The following is a 24,650-nucleotide window of genomic DNA, read 5'->3' as shown; positions in this document are numbered from 1 at the left end:
GTCATAATTTTGCTAAGTAAAATTCTGATTTTTATGATATTGCCAACATTTTTAAGTTTTCTTATAAAATTGTGACTTTTGTCGAGTAAAATTACAACTCTTTTCATAAAATTGCCAAAATGTTAAGCTTTTCTTGTAAAATTGTGACTGTTACTGAGTTAAATTCCAACTTTTATCGTAATATTGCGCAAATGTTCAGTTTTTCTTGTAAAATTTGGACTTGCGTTGAGTAAAATGACGACTTTTATTATAAAACTGCCAAAATTCTAAGTTTTTCTTGTGAAATTGTGACTTTTTTCTTGTGAAATTCCAACTCATTTTTCACAACAAGCTTTTTTATATTTGCAAAGTATGTATATATTATTAATTTTGTCAACACAAATATTTATATATCTAGAAAGGGTGGTCCTATAGAGGTAGGCATTTTTTAGGTGTCTCAAGAAGGTAACAAATACAAGTGGGGGTGGTCCCAAAAAGGAGGGATTTTTCAAATTGACTGTGTGTCGGTTTTAAAAGTGCTCCCCCTCTGGTCAACTTATGAAATAACAGGTGTGTGTAAGAAATTGAAATGCGCCCCCTTTGGCAAAAATTAATTTAAAAAAATTAGTAAATATGTATATAGAGACATATTGTAAAAACGTTAAGTAAATAATTAACACTAAAAACCAATTACAAACAAAAAAATTAAAAATAAATAAAAGCAGTCGTTTCCTCACAATGTTTGGACTTTTTTCTTATAAATTGATAACAATTTCTCATATTCTTCTTATTACTTTTTAATGTAAAAGTATTACTTTTTCATGTAAAATGATTACTTTTTAATTCAAAAAGGTGACATTAGTCATAAAATTCTGACTTGTATCACAATATTGCCAATTTTTTTGTTGTTGTAAAATAGTGAAATTTTTTGAGTAAAATTATGACTTTTGTCATCATTTTGCTAAGTAAAATTCTGATTTTTATGATATTGCCAACATTTTTAAGTTTTCTTATAAAATTGTGACTTTTGTCGAGTAAAATTACAACTCTTTTCATAAAATTGCCAAAATGTTAAGCTTTTCTTGTGAAATTGCGACTGTTACTGAGTAAAATTCCAACTTTTATCGTAATATTGCACAAATGTTCAGTATTTCTTGTAAAGTTTGGACTTGCGTTGAGTAAAATGACGACTTTTATTATAAAACTGCCAAAATTCTAAGTTTTTCTTGTGAAATTGTGACTTTTTTTCTCGTGAAATTCCAACTCATTTTTCACAACAAGCTTTTTTATATTTGCATAGTATGTATATATTATTAATGTTGTCAACACAAATATTTATATATCCAAAAAGGGTGGTCCTATAGAGGTAGGCATTTTTAGGTGTCTCAAGAAGGTAACAAATACAAGTGGGGGTGGTCCCAAAAAGGAGGGATTTTTCAAATTGACTGTGTGTCGGTTTTAAAAGTGCTCCCCCTCTGGTCAACTTATGAAATAACAAGTGTGTGTAAGAAATTGAAATGCGCCCCCTTTGGCAAAAATGTATTAAAAAAAATTAGTAAATATGTATATAGAGACATATTGAAGTAAATAATTAACATTAAAAAACAAAAAAAACAAAAAAATTAAAAATAAATAAAAGCAGTCGTTTTCTCACAATGTTTGGACTTTTTTCTTATAAATTGATAACAATTTCTCATATTCTTCTTATTACTTTTTAATGTAAAAGTATTACTTTTTCATGTAAAATGATTACTTTTTAATTCAAAAAGGTGACATTTGTCATAAAATTCTGACTTGTGTCACAATATTGCCAATTTTTTTGTTGTTCTTGTAAAATAGTGACATTTTTTGAGTACAATTATGACTTTTGTCATAATTTTGCTAAGTAAAATTCAGATTATTATGATATTGCCAACATTTTTGAGTTTTCTTATAAAATTGTGACTTTTGTCAAGTAAAATTACAACTCTTTTCATAAAATTGCCAAAATGTTCAGCTTTTCTTGTAAAATTGTGACTGTTACTGAGTTAAATTCCAACTTTTATCGTAATATTGCGCAAAGGTTCAGTTTTTTTTGTAAAATTTGGACTTGCGTTGAGTAAAATGACGACTTTTATTATAAAACTGCCAAAATTCTAAGTTTTTCTTGTGAAATTGTGACTTTTTTCTCGTGAAATTCCAACTCATTTTTCACAACAAGATTTTTTATATTTGCATATTATGTGTATATTATTAATGTTGTCAACACAAATATTTATATATCTAGAAAGGGTGGTCCTATAGAGGTAGGCATTTTTTAGGGGTCTCAAGAAGGTAACAAATACAAGTGGGGGTGGTCCCAAAAAGGAGGGATTTTTCAAATTGACTGTGTGTCGGTTTTAAAAGTGCTCCCCCTCTGGTCAACTTATGAAATAACAAGTGTGTGTAAGAAATTGAAATGAGCCCCCTTTGGCAAAAATGTATTTAAAAAAATTAGTAAATATGTATATGGAGACATATTGTAATAACTTGAAGTAAATAATTAACATTAAAAACCAATTACAAACAAAAAAATTAAAAATAAATAAAAGCAGTCGTTTTCTCACAATGTTTGGACTTTTTTCTTATAAATTGATAACAATTTCTCATATTCTTCTTATTACTTTTTAATGTAAAAGTATTACTTTTTCATGTAAAATGATTACTTTTTAATTCGAAAAGGTGACATTTGTCATAAAATTCTGACTTGTATCACAATATTGCCAATTTTGTTGTTGTTCTTGTAAAATAGTGACATTTTTTGAGTAAAATTATGACTTTTGTCATTAAGTAAAATTCTGATTTTTATGATATTGCCAACATTTTTAAGTTTTCTTATAAAATTGTGACTTTTGTCGAGTAAAATTACAACTCTTTTCATAAAATTGCCAAAATGTTAAGCTTTTCTTGTAAAATTGCGACTGTTACTGAGTTAAATTCCAACTTTTATCGTAATATTGCGCAAATGTTCAGTTTTTCTTGTAAAATTTGAACTTGCGTTGAGTAAAATGACGACTTTTATTATAAAACTGCCAAAATTCTAAGTTTTTCTTGTGAAATTGTGACTTTTTTCTCGTGAAATTCCAACTCATTTTTCAAAACAAGGTTTTTTATATTTGCATAGTATGCACATATTATTAATGTTGTCAACACAAATATTTATATATCTAGAAAGGGTGGTCCTATAGAGGTAGGCATTTTTTAGGGGTCTCAAGAAGGTAACAAATACAAGTGGGGGTGGTCCCAGAAAGGAGGGATTTTTCAAATTGACTGTGTGTCGGTTTTAAAAGTGCTCCCCCTCTGGTCAACTTATGAAATAACAAGTGTGTGTAAGAAAATGAAATGCGCCCCCTTTGGCAAAAATGAATTTAAAAAAATTAGTAAATATGTATATGGAGACATATTGTAATAACTTGAAGTAAATAATTAACATTAAAAACCAATACAAACAAAAAAATAAATAAAAGCAGTCGTTTTCTCACAATGTTTGGACTTTTTTCTTATAAATTGATAACAATTTCTCATATTCTTCTTATTACTTTTTAATGTAAAAGTATTACTTTTTCATGTAAAATGATTACTTTTTAATTCAAAAGGGTGACATTTGTCATAAAATTCTGACTTGTATCACAATATTGCCAATTTTGTTGTTGTTCTTGTAAAATAGTTACATTTTTTGAGTAAAATTATGACTTTTGTCATAATTTTGCTAAGTAAAATTCTGATTTTTATGATATTGCCAACATTTTTAAATTTTCTTATGAAATTGTGACTTTTGTCGAGTAAAATTACGACTCTTTTCATAAAATTGCCAAAATGTTAAGCTTTTCTTGTAAAATTGCGACTGTTGCCGAGTTAAATTCCAACTTTTATCGTAATATTGCGCAAATGTTCGGTTTTTCTTGTAAAATTTGGACTTGCCTTGAGTAAAATGACGACTTTTATTATAAAACTGCCAAAATTCTAAGTTTTTCTTGTGAAATTGTGACTTTTTTCTCGTGAAATTCCAACTCATTTTTCACAACAAGCTTTTTTATATTTGCATAGTATGCACATATTATTAATGTTGTCAACACAAATATTTATATATCTAGAAAGGGTGGTCCTATAGAGGTAGGCATTTTTTAGGGGTCTCAAGAAGGTAACAAATACAAGTGGGGGTGGTCCCAAAAAGGAGGGATTTTTCAAATTGACTGTGTGTCGGTTTTAAAAGTGCTCCCCCTCTGGTCAACTTATGAAATAACAAGTGTGTGTAAGACATTGAAATGCGCCCCCTTTGGCAAAAATTTATTTAAAAAAATTAGTAAATATGTATATAGAGACATACTGTAATAACTTTAAGTAAATAATTAACATTAAAAACCAATTACAAACAAAAAAATTAAAAATAAATAAAAGCAGTCGTTTTCTCACAATGTTTGGACTTTTTTCTTATAAATTGATAACAATTTCTCATATTCTTCTTATTACTTTTTAATGTAAAAGTATTACTTTTTCATGTAAAATGATTACTTTTTAATTCAAAAAGGTGACATTTGTCATAAAATTCTGACTTGTATCACAATATTGCCAATTTGTTTGTTGTTCTTGTAAAATCGTGACATTTTTTGAGTAAAATTATGACTTTTGTCATCATTTTGCTAAGTAAAATTCTGATTTTTATGATATTGCCAACATTTTTAAGTTTTCTTATAAAATTGTGACTTTTCCATCCATCCATCCATCCATCTTCTTCCGCTTATCCGAGGTCGGGTCGCGGGGGCAGCAGCTTAAGCAGGGAAGCCCAGACTTCCCTCTCCCCAGCCACTTCGTCCAGCTCCTCCCGGGGGATCCCGAGGCGTTCCCAGGCCAGCCGGGAGAGATAGTCTTCCCAGCGTGTCCTGGGTCTTCCCCGTGGCCTCCTACCGGTCGGACGTGCCCTAAACACCTTCCTAGGGAGGCATTCGGGTGGCATCCTGACCAGATGCCCGAACCACCTCATCTGGCTCCTCTCCATGTGGAGGAGCAGCGGCTTTAGTTTGAGGTCCCCCCGGATGACAGAGCTTCTCACCCTATCTCTAAGGGAGAGCCCCGCCACCCGGCGGAGGAAACTCATTTCGGCCGCTTGTACCCGTGATCTTGTCCTTTCGGTCATAACCCAAAGCTCATGACCATAGGTGAGGATGGGAACGTAGATCGACCGGTAAATTGAGAGCTTTGCCTTCCGGCTCAGCTCCTTCTTCACCAAAACGGATCGATACAGCGTCCGCATTACTGAAGACGCCACACCGATCCGCCTGTCGATCTCACGATCCACTCTTCCCCCACTCGTGAACAAGACTCCGAGGTACTTGAACTCCTCCACTTGGGGCAAGATCTCCTCCCCAACCCGGAGATGGCACTCCACCCTTTTCCAGGAGAGAACCATGGACTCAGACTTGGAGGTGCTGATTCCCATCCCAGTCGCTTCACACTCGGCTGCGAACCGATCCAGTGAGAGCTGAAGATCTTGGCCGGAGGAAGCCATCAGGACCACATCATCTGCAAATAGCAGAGACCTAATCCTGCATCCACCAAACCAGATACCCTCAACGCCCTGACTGCGCCTAGAAATTCTGTCCATAAAGGTTATGAACAGAATCGGTGACAAAGGGCAGCCTTGGCGGAGTCCAACCCTCACTGGAAACGTGTCCGACTTACTGCCGGCAATGCGGACCAAGCTCTGGCACTGATTATACAGGGAGCGAACTGCCACAATAAGACAGTCCGTTACCCCATACTCTCTGAGCACTCCCCACAGGACTTCCCGGGGTACACGGTCGAATGCCTTCTCCAAGACCACAAAGCACATGTAGACTGGTTGGGCAAACTCCCATGCACCCTCAAGGACCCTGCCGAGAGTATAGAGCTGGTCCACAGTTCCACGACCAGGACGAAAACCACACTGTTCCTCCTGAATCCGAGGTTCGACTATCCGGCGTAGCCTCCTCTCCAGTACACCTGAATAGACCTTACCGGGAAGGCTGAGGAGTGTGATCCCACGATAGTTAGAACACACCCTCCGGTTCCCCTTCTTAAAGAGAGGAACCACCACCCCGGTCTGCCAATCCAAAGGTACCCCCCCCCCCCCCCCCCCCCCAATGTCCACGCGATGTTGCAAATTGTGACTTTTGTCGAGTAAAATTACAACTCTTTTCATAAAATTGCCAAAATGTTAAGCTTTTCTTGTAAAATTGTGACTGTTGCTGAGTTAAATTCCAACTTTTATCGTAATATTGCACACATTTTCAGTTTTTCTTGCGTTGAGTAAAATGACGACTTTTATTACAATACTGCCAAAATTTGTAGTTTTTCTTGTGAAATTGTGACTTTTTTCTCGTGAAATTCCAACTAGTTTTTCACAACAAGCTTTTTGATATTTGCATAGTATGTATATATTATTAATGTTGTAAATACAAATATTTATATATCTAGAAAGGGTGGTCCTAAAGAAGCAGGGATTTTTTAGGGGTCTCAAGAAGGTGACAAATACAAGTGTGTGTGGGTGTGTGAGTCTGAATTTAGGTTTCTTTTGAACATGCAAAAATTGTGGTCAGCGTATCTGTCAAAGGCATAAACATATTAGAAATACAGTTGGAATATGAATAAATAAATAATTTTAATTGATTGATTGAGTCCGAGTCCATGGTTCTCGCCCGGAAAAGGGTGGAGTGCCATCTCCGGGTTGGGGAGGAGATCTTGCCCCAAGTGGAGGAGTTCAAGTACCTCGGAGTCTTGTTCACGAGTGAGGGAAGAGTGGATCGTGAGATCGACAGGCGGATCGGTGCGGCGTCTTCAGTAATGCGGACGCTGTATCGATCCGTTGTGGTGAAGAAGGAGCTGAGCCGGAAGGCAAAGCTCTCAATTTACCGGTCGATCTACGTTCCCATCCTCACCTATGGTCATGAGCTTTGGGTTATGACCGAAAGGACAAGATCACGGGTACAAGCGGCCGAAATGAGTTTCCTCCGCCGGGTGGCGGGGCTCTCCCTTAGAGATAGGGTGAGAAGCTCTGTCATCCGGGGGGAGCTCAAAGTAAAGCCGCTGCTCCTCCACATCGAGAGGAGCCAGATGAGGTGGTTCGGGCATCTAGTCAGGATGCCACCCGAACGCCTCCCTAGGGAGTTGTTTAGGGCACGTCCGACCGGTAGGAGGCCACGAGGAAGACCCAGGACACGTTGGGAAGACTATGTCTCCCGGCTGGCCTGGGAACGCCTCGGGATCCCCCGGGAGGAGCTGGACGAAGTGGCTGGGGAGAGGGAAGTCTGGGCTTCCTTGCTTAGGCTGCTGCCCCCGCGACCCGACCTCGGATAGAGATAGATGGATGGATGGATGGATGAGATTTGAACCCCAGTCCACTTGTTCAGAGAGCCTTTTAGCTTCTTGCAATGTGTCGTCTCCATTAATCAGCAGTTTTCTATAAAGCTCTATGGTTTCATTGTCTGAGTAATGTTAAATAAAATGCCGGATTTAGGCTTTCATGGAAGCTGCTTGTTCCACTTCGTATGTCGCTGAGTGTCGCTCGTTGACTACAAGCTGAATGTGAGAACAATGACGTGTGAGTCTCCAGCGCAGTTGTTGGTGGTACAAACACAGAGAGCGACATTGCCATCTAGTGGCAAAAAGCTGAAAGTGCATCTTAACGTATAATAGCAGCCTATTGCTGGGTCGTGACTGAAGGGCACGACCGGTTTGGACTTTTGAGGGGACAGAGGTGGACTGGGACCAAAAAAATTGGGTGAAAATAACAGCATCAAATAAAACATATTAAAAACGGATAGATCTGAAGTTGAATTAAATATTTCAGCGTTGAAAGTAACAAAAAAAAAAAAAAAAAAACACTTATGAGTGGATGAGTGTGGCCCTTTTGGTGCCCTGAGAATTTTAGTCTGATTTTTTTTTTAACTATCATTGTTCAAAAAATAGCAATTAATCAAAATCAATGCAATGAATTATTAACCTGTTTAAGGCTCCAATTACTTCACATCAATTATTCCAATTTTTGGGGGGTGGGGAAAGTATTGCATTAAAAATTAAAAAAAAGGGGCAGAAACCCCCCAAAAAATAAAAAATATGGACAGATCTGAAGTAAAGCTTTAAAAAAATATATACTTATATATGACTTATGTCTTAGACATTTTTACGACTGAGACATCTTCCATGTCTCTGGGATCAAACTTGAGGACAGCCCTAAAGAAAAAACAAAAAATAAATAAATAAATATATATATATATATATATATATATATATATATATATATATATATATATATATATATATATATATATATATTTTTTTTTTTTTTTTTTTTTTTTTTTTTTTTTGTGTCCAAACCTTTGGCCTGTACTATATATATATATATATATATATATATATATATATATATATATATATATATATATATATATGTCTTAATAAGGTTATCCAAAAAATAGTGCTCGATACCGTAGTAGAGCGCAATATATGTATGTGTGGGAAAAAAATCACAAGACTATTTCATCTCTACAGGCCTGTTTCATGAGGGGGGGTACCCTCAATCGTCAGGAGATTTTAATGGGAGCATTCGCATACCATGGTTTATATAGGGCACAGAGTGGGTGGGTACAGGCTGGCGTAGGGGCGTGGTGATTGGCTCATGTGTTACCTAGGAGGTGTTTCCGTCTATGGCGGCATGTTGTTACAATTTCGCTGCGCTTGTTGAGGGATGACAGGTCTGGACGGTAAATAATAAACAGTTTCTCTTTCAAGCATAGGTTGCATCTTTTATTAAAAGATCTTTTATTAAAAGATGCAACCTATGCTTGAAAGAGAAACTGTTTATTAAAAGATATTTTATTAAAAGATGCAACCTATGCTTGAAAGAGAAACTGTTTATTATTTACCGTCCAGACCTGTCATCCCTCAACAAGCGCAGCGAAATTGTAACAACATGCCGCCATAGACGGAAACACCTCCTAGGTAACACATGAGCCAATTACCACGCCCCTAGGCCAGCCTGTACCCACCCACTCTGTGCCCTATATAAACCATGGTATGCGAATGCTCCCATTAAAATCTCCTGACGATTGAGGGTACCCCCCCTCATGAAACAGGCCTGTAGAGATGAAATAGTCTTGTGATTTTTTTCCCACACATACATATATATATATATATATATTTATTTATTTATTTATTTATTTATTTTTTGTTTTTTGTTTTTTCTTTAGGGCTGTCCTCAAGTTTGATCCCAGAGACATGGAAGATGTCTCAGTCGTAAAAATGTCTAAGACATAAGTCATATATAAGCAGTGTTGGGACTAACGCGTTACAAAGTAACGCGTTACCGTAACGCCGTTAGTTTCGGCGGTAACTAGTAATCTAACGCGTTATTTTTTATATTCAGTAACTCAGTTACCGTTACTACATGATGCGTTACTGCGTTATTTTACGTTACTTTTGATGTAGTATCGGCTAGAAACAGAAGCGCTGCGGTGTCGTTCTTCTGAATCTTCCTCTGTCACAAGCCGGAGAGAAGAAAAGAGGCGCGCTCTGGGTGTGTGTGTGTGGGGGGAGGGGAGGGGAGGCACACACGTGATACGCGGTTTGATATAGGAAACAAAAAAAAAAGAAGTTGTTGTCACGTTCAGTCCACACACAGCGTGGTCATGGCGAGCGGAGTAACGGAGGAGCTTGAACGCCCCGCGCCATTGAATCGGTGTGTTTATAGGTGCAGACTCGGTTGTGCAAAACAAGGGTTTTAAACACATGCTTGAGCCACGTTACGACATCCCGTCGCGCACCCACTTCAGCGATAAGATGGTGCCAGATCTTTATGAGCAGGAGAAGAAAAAAGTTGTGGATGAACTATCCCGAGCATCATCTGTTGCGCTCATGACAGACGGCTGGACGTCCAGCGGAACTATAAGCGCTCACTTCATCACAGCAGACTGGGAGATGAGAAGACACGCCCCCTCTACGAGAGTCACCTTGCGCAGGTACTGACACAAGCAGTGGAGGAATGGAAGATAAAGATATCCCAGTCACACGTGATAATGCCAAAAATCAAATCATTACAGAGAATGAGGCAGGACTGGGACCACAGATAGGTGCTTTGCACATGTAGTGAATTTGGCATCAAAGAAGGGAATCTCAGTCAATAGGATGGAGCGCCTCTTTGGGAGGATCAGGAAGGAGGTTTCCTACTTCCACCCAAGCACAACAGCTGCTCATGTGCTTAAGACAAAGCAAGAAATGCTAAAGCTGCCTAATCATAAGCTCATACATGATGTCCCAACGAGGTGGAACTCCACTTATGGTATGTTGGAGCAGCAGGCAGCTATATACTCTGCATTGACCCACAACACCCTGAAGACAAATGTCACCCTGTCTGATGATGATGTGAGAGTGGCAGATCAATCAATCAATCAATCAATCAATCTTTATTTATATAGCCCTAAATCACAAGTGTCTCAAAGGGCTGCACAAGCCACAACGACATCCTCGGTACAAAGCCCACATACGGGCAAGGAAAAACTCACCCCAGTGGGACGTCGATGTGAATGACTATGAGAAACCTTGGAGAGGACCGCATATGTGGGTAACCCCCCCCCCCCCCCCCCCCTCTAGGGGAGACCGAAAGCAATGGATGTTGAGTGGGTCTGACATAATATTGTGAGAGTCCAGTCCATAGTGGATCCAACATAATAGTAAGAGTCCAGTCCATAGTGGGGCCAGCAGGACACCATCCCGAGCGGAGACGGGTCAGCAGCGCAGAGATGTTCCCTGCCGATGCACAGGCGAGCGGTCCACCCCGGGTCCCGACTCTGGACAGCCAGCACTTCATCCATGGCCACCGGACCTGTGCCCCCCCCCCCTCAAGGAAAAGGGGAGCAGAGGAGAAAAGAAAAGAAACGGCAGATCAACTGGTCTAACAGGGGGGCTATTTAAAGGCTAGAGTATACAAATGAGTTTTAAGATGGGACTTAAATGCTTCTACTGAGGTAGCATCTCTAATTGTTACCGGGAGGGCATTCCATAGTACTGGAGCCCGAATAGAAAACGCTCTATAGCCCGCAGACTTTTTTTGGGCTCTGGGAATCACTAATAAGCCGGAGTTCTTTGAACGCAGATTTCTTGCCGGGACATATGGTACAATGCAATCGACAAGATAGGACGGAGCTAGACCGTGCAGTATTTTATACGTAAGTAGTAAAACCTTAAAGTCACATCTTAAGTGCACAGGAAGCCAGTGCAGATGAGGTCCTCCAGGTGCTTAAACCCCTCAAAAGTGTTCCATCTCTACTGAGCACTAAAACTTCACCATCTGTGTCAATGATCCTGCCACTGAAAACAAGGATTCTACAATCCATGGCTCCAAGTGTGGAAGACAGCAGCATCACTCCAGATGTCAGGCTTAATGTGCCTTCTTATGTTGCACTTTAACTTGTTTTTTATTAATGGTCATTGGTCCAAGTTTAAGGAAAGGAGGAAGTCAACAATTTGGAAGGAAAAAAGAAGTAACTAAATAGTTACTTTTCACAGTAACGCATTACTTTTTGGTGTAAGTAACTGAGTTAGTAACTGAGTTACTTTTGAAATAAAGTAACTAGTAACTGTAACTAGTTACTGGTTTTCAGTGGTGGTCGGAGGGGCCGTTGGCGCAAAATTGCAGCCACGCTTCCGTCAGTCTACCCCAGGGCAGCTGTGGCTATGAAAGTAGCTTACCACCACCAGGTGTGAATGATTGATGGGTTCTACATGTAAAGCGACTTTGGGTACTTAGAAAAGCGCTATATAAATCCCAGTTATTTATTTAACCCAACACTGTGGATGTGATACCAAGTAGTTACAGGATCATACATTGGTCATATTCAAAGTCCTCATGTGTCCAGGGACGTATTTACTGACTTTATAAACATAATATGAATTTTAAAAAAGTAAAACATTTCATGATGCTAAAAAATATGGATGTAATCATAGTAGTATCGACTAGACAGGCTCTTGTACTTGGTATCACAACAGCAGAGGTGGGTAGTAACGCGCTACATTTACTCCGTTACATCTACTTGAGTAACTTTTGGGATAAATTGTACTTCTAAGAGTAGTTTTAATGCAACATACGTTTACTTTTACTTGAGTATATTTATAGAGAAGAAACGCTACTTTTATTCCGCTACTTTTATCTACATTCAGCTCGCTACTCGCTACTGATTTTTATCGATCTGTTAATGCACGCTTTGTTTGTTTTGGTCTGTCAGACAGACCTTCATAGTGCCTGCGTTTCAACAAATACAGTCACTGGTGACGTTCACTCCGTTCCACCAATCAGATGCAGTCACTGGTGACGTTGGACCAATCAAACAGAGCCAGGCGGTCACATGACCTGACTTAAACAAGTTGAAAAACGTATTCGGGTGTTACCATTTAGTGGTCAATTGTACGGAATATGTACTGTACTGTGCAATCTACTAATAAAAGTTCCAATCAATCAATCAAAAGTGTGAAGGAAAAAAAGACCCTTTTTTATTTCAACCGTACATCCCGTCAAAAGCCTAAAGACTGACTGCACAGTTCCTGTCTTCACAATAAAAGTGCCGCTCCATCGCACCTGCGCTTTCAAAATAAGAGTCTCCGAAAGCCAGCGCAAACAAGCTAGCAAGCTACGGAGTTTGCCGCCAATGTATTTCTTGTAAAGTGTATAAAAACGAATATGGAAGCTGGACAAATAAGATGCCAAAAACCAACCACTTTCATGTGGTATTAGACCAGGGGTCGGCAACCCGCGTCTCTAGAGCCGCATGCGGCTCTTTAGCGCCGCCCTAGTGGCTCTCTGGAGCTTTTTCAAAAATGTATGAAAAATGGAAAAAGTTGAGGGGAAAAAAATATATTTTTTGTTTTAATATGGTTTCTGTAGGAGGACAAACATGACACAAACCTCCCTAATTGTTATAAAGCACACTGTTTATATTAAACATGCTTCACTGGTTAGAGTATTTGGCGAGCGACGTTTTGTCCTACTAATTTTGGCAGTCCTTGAACTCAACTTATTTTGTTTACATCTATATCTTTCTGCGACTTTCTAGGACGTGTTTTATGCCACTTCTTTTTCTGTCTCATGTTGTCCACCAAACTTTTAACGTTGTGCATGAATCCACAAAGGTGAGTTTTGTTGATGTTATTGACTTGTGTGGAGTGCTAATCAGACATATTTGGTCACTGCATGACTGCGAGCTAATCGATGCTAACATGCTATTTAGGCTAGCTATATGTACATATTGCATCATTATGCCTCATTTGTAGCTATATTTGAGGTAATTTAGTTTCCTTTAAGTCATATTAATTCAATTTATATCTCATGACAAACTATCTGTATGTAATATGGCTTTTAATTTTTTGCGGCTCCAGACAGATTTGTTTTTGTATTTTTGGTCCAATAAGGCTCTTTCAACATTTTGGGTTGCCGACCCCTGTATTAGACAGATGACATGGCACCCCAAACCATCACCCAACCATGCAAATTTTGCATTTCCTTTGGAAATCGAGGTCCCAGAGTCTGGAGGAAGACAGGAGAGGCACAGGATCCACGTTGCCTGAAGTCTAGTGTAAAGTTTCCACCATCAGTGATGGTTTGGGGTGCCATGTCATCTGCTGGTGTCGGTCCACTCTGTTTCCTGAGATCCAGGGTCAACGCAGCCGTCTACCAGCAAGTTTTAGAGCACTTCATGCTTCCTGCTGCTGACCTGCTCTATGGAGATGGAGATTTCAAGTTCCAACAGGACTTGGCGCCTGCACACAGCGCAAAATCTACCCGTGCCTGGTTTACGGACCATGGTATTTCTGTTCTAAATTGGCCCGCCAACTCCCCTGACCTTAGCCCCATAGAAAATCTGTGGGGTATTGTGAAAAGGAAGATGCAGAATGCCAGACCCAAAAACGCAGAAGAGTTGAAGGCCACTATCAGAGCAACCTGGGCTCTCATAACACCTGAGCAGTGCCAGAAACTCATCGACTCCATGCCACGCCGCATTAACGCAGTAATTGAGGCAAAAGGAGCTCCAACCAAGTATTGAGTATTGTACATGCTCATATTTTTCATTTTCATACTTTTCAGTTGGCCAACATTTCTAAAAATCCCTTTTTTGTATTAGCCTTAAGTAATATTCTAATTTTGTGACACACGGAATTTTGGATTTTCATTTGTTGCCACTTCAAATCATCAAAATTAAATGAAATAAACATTTGAATGCATCAGTCTGTGTGCAATGAATAAATATAATGTACAAGTTACACCTTTTGAATGCAATTACTGAAATAAATCAAGTTTTTCAAAATATTCTAATTTACTGGCTTTTACCTGTATATATATCCATCCATCCATCCATCCATTTTCTACCGCTTATTCCCTTTGGGGTCGCGGGGGGCGCTGCAGCCTATCTCAGCTACAATCGGGCGGAAGGCGGGGTACACCCTGGACAAGTCGCCACCTCATCGCAGGGCCAACACAGATAGACAGACAACATTCACACTCACATCCACACACTAGGGCCAATTTAGTGTTGCCAATCAACTTATCCCCAGGTGCATGTCTTTGGAAGTGGGAGGAAGCCGGAGTACCCGGAGGGAACCCACGCAGTCACGGGGAGAACATGCAAACTCCACATAGAAAGATCCCGAGCCCGGGATTGAACCCAAGACTACTCAGGACCTTCGTATTGTGAGGCAGATGCACTAACCATGCACACATATTCATACTAATTAAGCGACCCTCTCCAGTGCCTTCAAAATGAAGGGAAAACAGGTGTGATGAGACTCTCAACCACTAGAGGGCAGCAGAGCGTCATCACATAAAGTTTCCAAAAGTTGTTGATGCAATGAAAGGGGACACACATAGTCCTCAGTAAATATACATTTTAGTAAACTTTCATGTGTGGGACCCTTTGGAGGCCGAAGGGTAAAAAGTGCAAGTTTTTGCTACAAAAATAATTACACATCAAAATCAAAGTTATTAAAGGAAAGCACCCACAATCTTTATGTGAGAAAAGAACACAGATGTTATTCTTTTGTGTGCCGTTCTACAGGGTAAAAAACTTCTAACAATGCAGATAATGGGGATAATTCTATGAAGCCCACTAAAATGTATAATGTATATTTTTTGCTGGATCTACTCTTTATTTCAGGGGTGTCATTTTAGATCGGGGGCCACATGGAGAAAAATCTACTCTCAAGTGGGCCGGACTGGTAAATACATGGCACGATAACTTCAAAATAAAGACAACTAGAGATTGTTTTCTTTGTTTGAAAATAGAACGGACACACTGAAAATGTACAAATCATAATGTTGTTGGGTTGTTTTTTTTTACACTTACATGTTGCTGTTAATAGTATTGTATCTTTATTTGTCAACTTTCTGAATAAATGATGTGATAATGTTCATCAGTCAACTCATTGGTGTTAATTTTCAATCTATCAAGATAAAAGAAATATATCAAAATCAAATTACAGGATGTTATTTACCGTATTTTCCGCACTATAAGGCGCACCTAAAAACCACAAATTTTCTCAAAAGCTGACAGTGCGCCTTATAACCCGGTGCGCTTTATATATGGATAAATATTAAGATTCATTTCCATAAAGTTTCGGTCTCGTAACTACGGTAAACAGCCGCCATCTTTTTTCCCGGTAGAACAGGAAGCGCTTCTTCTTCTACGCAAGCAACCGCCAAGGTAAGCACCCGCCCCCATAGAACGGGAAGCGCTTCTTCTTCTACTGTAAGCAACCACCCGCCCGCGTAGAAGAAGAAAAAGCGCGCGGATATTACCGTACGTTTCATTTCCTTTGTGTGTTTACATCTGTAAAGACCACAAAATGGCTCCTACTAAACGACAGGGATCCGGTTCATGAAAAGACGCAATCTCTCCATCCGCACACGGATTACTATTTCACAGCAACTGATATTCCTGTGAACCGCACTGTGGATACAACGGGAGCACGTACGGTGAATATTCGCACCACAGGGAATGAGAAGTCATCCTTCACTGTGGTTCTAGCTTGCCATGCTAATGGCCAGAAACTTCCACCCATGGTGATATTCAAAAGGAAGACCTTGCCAAAAGAGACCTTTCCAGCCGGTGTCATCATAAAAGCTAACTCGAAGGGATGGATGAAGAAAAGATGAGCGAGTGGTTAAGGTAAGTTTAAGTTTACGCGAAGAGGCCGGGTGGCTTTTTTCACGCAGCTTCGTCCATGTTGATATACGATTCCATGCGCGCCCACATCACGCTGGTTTTAATATATTATTAAAATTTGACTGACCTATTTGACTGTTTTTTTGACATTCCTTTAGCGCAGTTAGATGCGGCTTACAACACGGGGCGGCTTATAGGTGGACAAAGTTTTGAAATATGCCGTTCATTGAAGGCGCGGCTTATAACCCAGGGCGCCTTATGGTGCGGAAAATACGGTATGTAGTTTGCTCATTTTCCTCGACTGGTGCACTACCATCATGGGTTTTTTTTGTACATATGTAGCATTATCTACAAAGATACAAATAATTGCTATTGTGACATCTAGTGGACACATTTAGTACAGCAGTTTCTTTCACTCAAACATTTTGGCTAATATTTATACTTAACAAACTCATCCCACGAGCTGGATAAAACCTGTTTGCGGGCCTGATCCGATTTTTTTGCTGCAGCTGTTACAAATACTGTAATATTGTACATGGTAATTGGGATTTCTTATATATTGTTACATTGCATATATGTTATAGGAGGAAACTCGTTGGAAGTTTCCTCCTCTCCCAGCTCGCTAGCCTCAATCTGAACCTTGGTATTTACCGTGATGACGGACTGGCAGTGTGTCGCGCCTCGCCAAGGAGCAGCGAGAATACCAAGAAGCGCATATGCCAAATTTTCAAAGAGAACGGCCTACGGATCACGATTGAAGCCAACAAGCAAACCGTCAACTTCCTTGACGTCACTTTCAACCTGAGAAATAACAGCTACCAACCATTCACGAAACCCAACACAACACTCCAATACGTGCACCATGACAGCAACCACCCACCCACCACCACGAAAAGAATACCTACCGGAATTAATAAAAGGCTATCGATGCTGTCATCTAGCAAAGCTGAATTTGACCAAGCAACCCCCCCGTACCAAAAAGCCCTTGATGAAAGCGGATACAATTTCACCCTCACCTATGAACCCACGCCAGGAAACCAGCCAAAAAAGAACAGAAAACGAAACGACATCATCTGGTACAACCCCCCATACAGCAAAAACGTCTCAACTAACATTGGACACAAATTCTCAATCTGATTGACAAACACTTTCCCAAAGACAACACCCTAAGAAAAGTATTCAACAAGAACAACATTAAATTGAGCTACAGCTGCATGAACAATATACGACAAATCATCTCAAACCACAACAAAACAATTGCAAATGAGCCGTCGGCCCCCGGACAGAGCGACTCCAAAACCAATAAAGGCTGTAACTGTCGAAAGAAACCTGATTGCCCTCTCAACGGGGGGTGCTTACAAACATCAGTTGTCTACCAATCTAAGGTAACACGCAAGGACATTAACACATCCGACACATATGTAGGATTAACCGAGGGAGAATTCAAAACCAGATGGAACAATCACAAGGCTTCTTTCAGGAACCAAAACCTGCGAAATACCACAGAACTCAGCAAACACATTTGGGACCTCAAAGACAATAATGTTGAATATTCAATAACATGGCAAATTCTTGCATCCAGCACACCTTACAATAGTGGTAATAAAAGATGCAACCTATGCTTGAAAGAGAAACTGTTTATTATTTACCGTCCAGACCTGTCATCCCTCAACAAGCGCAGCGAAATTGTAACAGCATGCCGCCACAGACGGAAACACCTCCTAGGTAACACATGAGCCAATCACCACGCCCCTACGCCAGCCTGTACCCACCCACTCTGTGCCCTATATAAACCATGGTATGTGAATGCTCCCATTAAAATCTCCTGATGATTGAGGGAACCCCTCATGAAACAGGCCTGTAGAGATGAAGTAGTCTTGTGATTTTTTTTCCCACACATACATATATATATATATATATATATATATATATATATATATAAGAGAAATACTTGAATTTCAGTGTTCATTTATTTACACATATACACACACATAACACTCATCTACTCATTGTTGAGTTAAGGGTTGAATTGTCCATCCTTGTTCTATTCTCTGTCACTATTTCTCTAACCATGCTAAACACCCTCTCTGATGATGAATTCTGCTTCGTCTCCTTGTTGTGTGCGCAGTTGTGCACTGCACTCTCTAAAAGCCCTAGATGTTATTGTCACATATGCATGTACAGTAGATGGCAGTATTGTCCTGTTTTAAGAGTGTCACAACATTGCTGTTCACGGCAGACAAACTGCTTTACGGTAGACGAAAACGTGACTGCTGTTGTTGTGTGTTGTTGCCGCGCTGGGAGGACGTTAATGAAACTGCCCAACAATAAACCCACATAAGAAACCAAGAACTCGCCCTCCATCATTCTACAGTTACAACATGATTGGGCAGGCACGCTGTATATATTGTGGGAAAGCGGACGTGAAAACAGGCTGTCGACACATCACTCAGGTCCACCTGAATTTCGGGAGATTTTCGGGAGAAAATTTGTCCCGGGAGGTTTTCGGGAGAGGCGCTGAATTTTGAGAGTCTCCCGGAAAATCCGGGAGGGTTGGCAAGTATGCTAACAACACAGAATACTAACAACAGCTAATGGGCGTAGTAGTTACTGTCAGAATGACCAACTTTTGTCAGAACAACTTACACCCTTGGTTCTAGCACATGGAAGCCCCAGTTGTGTTAGTGGTATTATCCACGATGTGGCAAAGTATTTTCACGTAGTGACCAAGTTTTCCCCTTGTTAGCATTGAGGTATTGCATGGAAAGACCACTATCAGTGTTAGAATAATTGTTTCTAAGTTATCACAAAAACTTTGTCTTCTATTTCTGGGGCTGAGGTTGCCGAGGTAGTTAAAAAGCTCCTCGGTGGCAGGGCCCCGGGGGTGGATGAGATCCGCCCAGAGTTCCTTAAGGCTCTGGATGCTGTGGGGCTGTCTTGGTTGACAAGACTCTGCAGCATCGCGTGGACATCGGGGGCGGTACCTCTGGATTGGCAGACCGGGGTGGTGGTTCCTCTCTTTAAGAAGGGGAACCGGAGGGTGTGTTCTAACTATCGTGGGATCACACTCCTCAGCCTTCCCGGTAAGGTCTATTCAGGTGTACTGGAGAGGAGGCTACGCCGGATAGTCGAACCTCGGATTCAGGAGGAACAGTGTGGTTTTTGTCCTGGTCGTGGAACTGTGGACCAGCTCTATACTCTCGGCAGGGTCCTTGAGGGTGCATGGGAGTTTGCCCAACCAGTCTACATGTGTTTTGTGGGCTTGGAGAAGGCATTCGACCGTGTCCCTCAGGAAGTCCTGTGGGGAGTGCTCAGAGAGTATGGGGTATCGGACTGTCTGATTTTGGCGGTCCGCTCCCTGTATGATCAGTGTCAGAGCTTGGTCCGCATTGCCGGCAGTAAGTCGGACACGTTTCCAGTGAGGGTTGGACTCCGCCAAGGCTGCCCTTTGTCACCGATTCTGTTCATAACTTTTATGGACAGAATTTCTAGGCGCAGTCAAGGCGTTGAGGGGTTCTGGTTTGGTGGCTACAGGATTAGGTCTCTGCTTTTTGCAGATGATGTGGTCCTGATGGCTTCATCTGGCCAGGATCTCCAGCTCTCGCTGGATCGGTTCGCAGCCGAGTGTGAAGCGACTGGGATGAGAATCAGCACCTCCAAGTCCGAGTCCATGGTTCTCGCCCGGAAAAGGGTGGAATGCCATCTTCGGGTTGGGGAGGAGACCCTGCCCCAAGTGGAGGAGTTCAAGTACCTCGGAGTCTTGTTCACGAGTGAGGGAAGAGTGGATCGTGAGATCGACAGGCGGATCGGTGCGGCGTCTTCAGTAATGCGGACGCTGTATCGATCCGTTGTGGTGAAGAAGGAGCTGAGCAAAGCTCTCAATTTACCGGTCGATCTACGTTCCCATCCTCACCTATGGTCATGAGCTTTGGGTTATGACCGAAAGGACAAAATACGGGTACAAGCGGCCGAAATGAGTTTCCTCCGCCGGGTGGCAGGGCTCTCCCTTAGAGATAGGGTGAGAAGCTCTGTCATCCGGGGGGAGCTCAAAGTAAAGCCGCTGCTCCTCCACATGGAGAGGAGCCAGATGAGGTGGTTCGGGCATCTGGTCAGGATGCCACCCGATCGCCTCCCTCGGGAGGTGTTTAGGGCACGTCCGACCGGTAGGAGGCCACGGGGAAGACCCAGGACACGTTGGGAAGACTATGTCTCCCGGCTGGCCTGGGAACGCCTCGGGATCCCCCGGGAGGAGCTGGACGAAGTGGCTGGGGAGAGGGAAGTCTGGGCTTCCCTGCTTAGGCTGCTGCCCCCGCGACCCGACCTCGGATAAGCGGAAGAAGATGGATGGATGGAAGTTATCACAAAAACTTTGTGTTACATTAAGTGCCCGGCAAGAAGACAAAAGCTGTCTTTGAAACCTACCAAGAGTAAGGCTGGTAAAACTCCACTGTGTAGGTGGCAAGCAAGATGAAGATGTTCCTGTGTCTTTCATGTATGAGAATCAAACAGAAAGATATTGTCTTTCCCAAGGATTGTGGAAGCGAGGAGGAAGCAGGACCGGAGTCCCCTCCAGGCGACCCCTTTTTCAACTGTTTTATGAACATCTTTTTCAACTCGCTTACGACCTTTTCTTTTGAACTGTTCTGTAAGCAAAGGCAACGCTGTTTACGACCCACTTCCCTTCTGGAAGCAGCTGTGGTCAGAGAAAGTCTAATAAAGGGGGAGTTGTACAATCTTTGGCCAGAGATTGTACAAGAGTACAATGTCCCGGCGTCTCTCCTCAATTGAGTCCAAATTGAATTCTGTCTGTTTGATTCTTTGCTTCTTGTCTTGTTTAATAGATGTCATCAGTGTTTGAACCTGACAATCAGTGCAAAATCAGTTGGAATTAAAGCTGCAAGCAGCATTGGTCGGGCCCGCGTATTTGGCAGGTGCTAGTCCTAAGTGTCCCAATACTTTTGTCTACTTTTAGTCTGAAGTGTCCCAATACTTTTGTCTAGTGTACCTACCTTGTCTGCATTGTGTGGGCACGTTGGTGCTTCCTGCTTTTAAGCAGCCATCTTAAAAAAACAGCAGCGCAGCAGCATCAGCGCAGCGGGTCTTTGAAGGGTCATAAAATCAAAACCGGAGCAGGTATTAAAACTCTGTTCTGTTATTTTATACACAAGGGTTTAATCTCTCTCCTGTGTTAGTTTGAAGCCGAAACGACAAACGCGCTCAGAGGAGATAGTTTTTGAAGGAAGGTGACCGGTTTTTACAAAAAATTTGTTTTGAAGGGGGAATAGCAAACTTCCTGTTGATTTTTGCTGGAGGTTGTCAATTTATGAAATGTAGGTCTACAGGTAAAAGCCAGTAAATTAGAATATTTTGAAAAACTTGATTTATTTCAGTAATTGCATTCAAAAGGTGTAACTTGTACATTATATTTATTCATTGCACACAGACTGATGCATTCAAATGTTTATTTCATTTAATTTTGATGATTTGAAGTGGCAACAAATGAAAATCCAAAATTCCGTGTGTCACAAAATTAGAATATTACTTAAGGCTAATACAAAAAAGGGATTTTTAGAAATGTTGGCCAACTGAAAAGTATGAAAATGAAAAATATGAGCATGTACAATACTCAATACTTGGTTGGAGCTCCTTTTGCCTCAATTACTGCGTTAATGCGGCGTGGCATGGAGTCGATGAGTTTCTGGCACTGCTCAGGTGTTATGAGAGCCCAGGTTGCTCTGATAGTGGCCTTCAACTCTTCTGCGTTTTTGGGTCTGGCATTCTGCATCTTCCTTTTCACAATACCCCACAGATTTTCTATGGGGCTAAGGTCAGGGGAGTTGGCGGGCCAATTTAGAACAGAAATACCATGGTCCGTAAACCAGGCACGGGTAGATTTTGCGCTGTGTGCAGGCGCCAAGTCCTGTTGGAACTTGAAATCTCCATCTCCATAGAGCAGGTCAGCAGCAGGAAGCATGAAGTGCTCTAAAACTTGCTGGTAGACGACTGCGTTGACCCTGGATCTCAGGAAACAGAGTGGACCGACACCAGCAGATGACATGGCACCCCAAACCATCACTGATGGTGGAAACTTTACACTAGACTTCAGGCAACGTGGATCCTGTGCCTCTCCTGTCTTCCTCCAGACTCTGGGACCTCGATTTCCAAAGGAAATGCAAACCAATAATGAATAAATATAATGTACAAGTTACACCTTTGAATGCAATTACTGAAATAATTACTGAAATAATTACTGAAATAAATCAAGTTTTTCAAAATATTCTAATTTACGGCATGGCGCAGTGGAAGAATGGCCGTGCGCGACCCGAGGGTCCCTGGTTCAATCCCCACCTAGTACCAACCTCGTCATGACCGTTGTGTCCTGAGCAAGACACTTCACCCTTGCTCCTGATGGGTGCTGGTTAGCGCCTTGCATGGCAGCTCCCTCCATCAGTGTGTGAATGTGTGTGTGAATGGGTAAATGTGGAAGTAGTGTCAAAGCGCTTTGAGTACCTTGAAGGTAGAAAAGCGCTATACAAGTACAACCCATTTATTTTATCATTTACTGGCTTTTACCTGTAAGTGAGACCTACATAGAGGTTTTTGTTTCATGTCTCTCCGACCTTCCCGGTGGGAGTTACAGGCAGTTTTGTCATTTTTTTCTTCCGAGGAGCAGTTTTTTCTCCGTTTTATTCAAAAATTGCTCTAGGGGTTAGGTTTTTTTATTAGATCGCAATTTTTGCCAGTCCTGATGTGTGCGTTCAGTTTGGTGAGTTTTGAAGCATGTTAAGAGGGTCAAATTACAACTCAAAGAGGCAAAAGTGACTGTTTGTAGTACTTTTTTGTCTTGAAGGGGGAATTGCCAACTTCCTGTTGATTTTTGCCCGAGGATGTACAATTATGAAAGGTAGGTGTAAGTCAGACCTACATAGAGGTTTTTGTTTCATGTCTCTCCGACCTTCCTAGTGGGAGTTACAGGCAGTCTAGTTTGTTTTTTTCCTAGGGGGCGCTAGAGCGCAATTTTGAGTTTTGTGGTTCGGTTTTTTTTTTTTAAAAAGGCAATTTTCCTGATGTGTGGGTCAAATATGGTGAGTTTTGGAGCATGTTAAGTGGGTCAAATTAGGTTTTTGTGGGTGCGGAAGAATAATAAAACCTTACAAATTCAATAGGTCCTTATGGCCCATTGCATAAGGACTCCCTGTGGGAGTCCTTATGCAATGGGCCATGCGGGCCCTAATTACCCACGTTAGCATTCCATTCAGTTGTAAAAAAAATAGCACAAATATGTACCCCACCTTCTGCCCCAATGCAGCTGGGATAGGCTCCAGCCACCTCAAGAGGGACAAGTGGTAGAAAATAGATGGATGAATGGGTAAAGACTTCCCCTGCTTATGTGATGTAAGTCCTATCCCAACATTGCATCTCTTGTTCTCCTCACCTTTGACCTGTGTGAGATGCTCACCAGTGATGTAAGTGACGGTCAGCGAGAGGACTGCAGTCCATCCGTCACGAGGACTGCAGTCCATCCGTCACTCTGGCCGCTCGATACTCAGCGAGATGCGAGGAAAGAGATAAAGGCTTGGAGGAAGTCTTATTGATCTTTGGCATCAAACTACCTTCAAGCTCCACCGCAATACAACATCCAATTCTTGACATGTTGGTCATTTGATTGTTCTTATTTACTTTACAGAGACAAGGAAACCTTTTATTTTGAAATGACAAAAGGATTAGGACCAATAGATGTACAAAATAAGGGAAAATAGAATCCACACAAGAATGAGACTGAAGCCACAATCAATGAGAAAGGTTTTCATTTCACCAGAACAAGGTCAGAATATTACAAGAAAAAGTGGTCATTTTATGAGATTCAATTTGAAATATCTGCGATGAGGTGGCGACTTGTCCAGGGTGTACCCCGCCTTCCGCCCGATTGTAGCTGAGATAGGCTCCAGCGCCCCCCCCCCCGTGACCCCAAAGGGAATAAGCGGTAGAAAATGGATGAATGGAATTTAAAATATCACAATGTTACGAGAACAAAGTCGGAATATTACAAGAAAACCTTGGAATTTTATGAGGAAAAAGGTGGTATTTCACAATAAAGTCGTAACAGTAAGATTTAAAATTGTTTTAGAAAAAAGATGTCGTTTTACCACAATAAAGTTGTACTGAGAGATGAAGTTGTCATTTCAGGCGGTTGAAGTCGTATTACAAAATCATTCTTGATCTTTAGTGAAATCCAGTCCCGATATTGTAAGTCAACAATTTACGGGAATAACGTCATTTTTTTTTTTTTTAAATAGTAGCAAATTTTAGGAGAAAAAATTGCAAGTTGGAATATCACAGGAAAAAAGTTGGAATTTTTACGAGACGAAAGTTGGCGTATCACGGGAAAAAATTCACAATGTTATGAGAATAAAGTCGGAATATTACAAGAAAAGGTTGGAATTTTAGGAGGAAAAAAATATGTCACAATAG

The sequence above is a fragment of the Nerophis lumbriciformis genome, linkage group LG04, assembly GCF_033978685.3.
Source record: "Nerophis lumbriciformis linkage group LG04, RoL_Nlum_v2.1, whole genome shotgun sequence".
In the NCBI taxonomy this organism is placed as follows: domain Eukaryota; kingdom Metazoa; phylum Chordata; class Actinopteri; order Syngnathiformes; family Syngnathidae; genus Nerophis; species Nerophis lumbriciformis.
The sequence above is the reverse complement of the archived record's forward strand: the minus strand, read 5'-3'. Positions refer to the sequence as shown.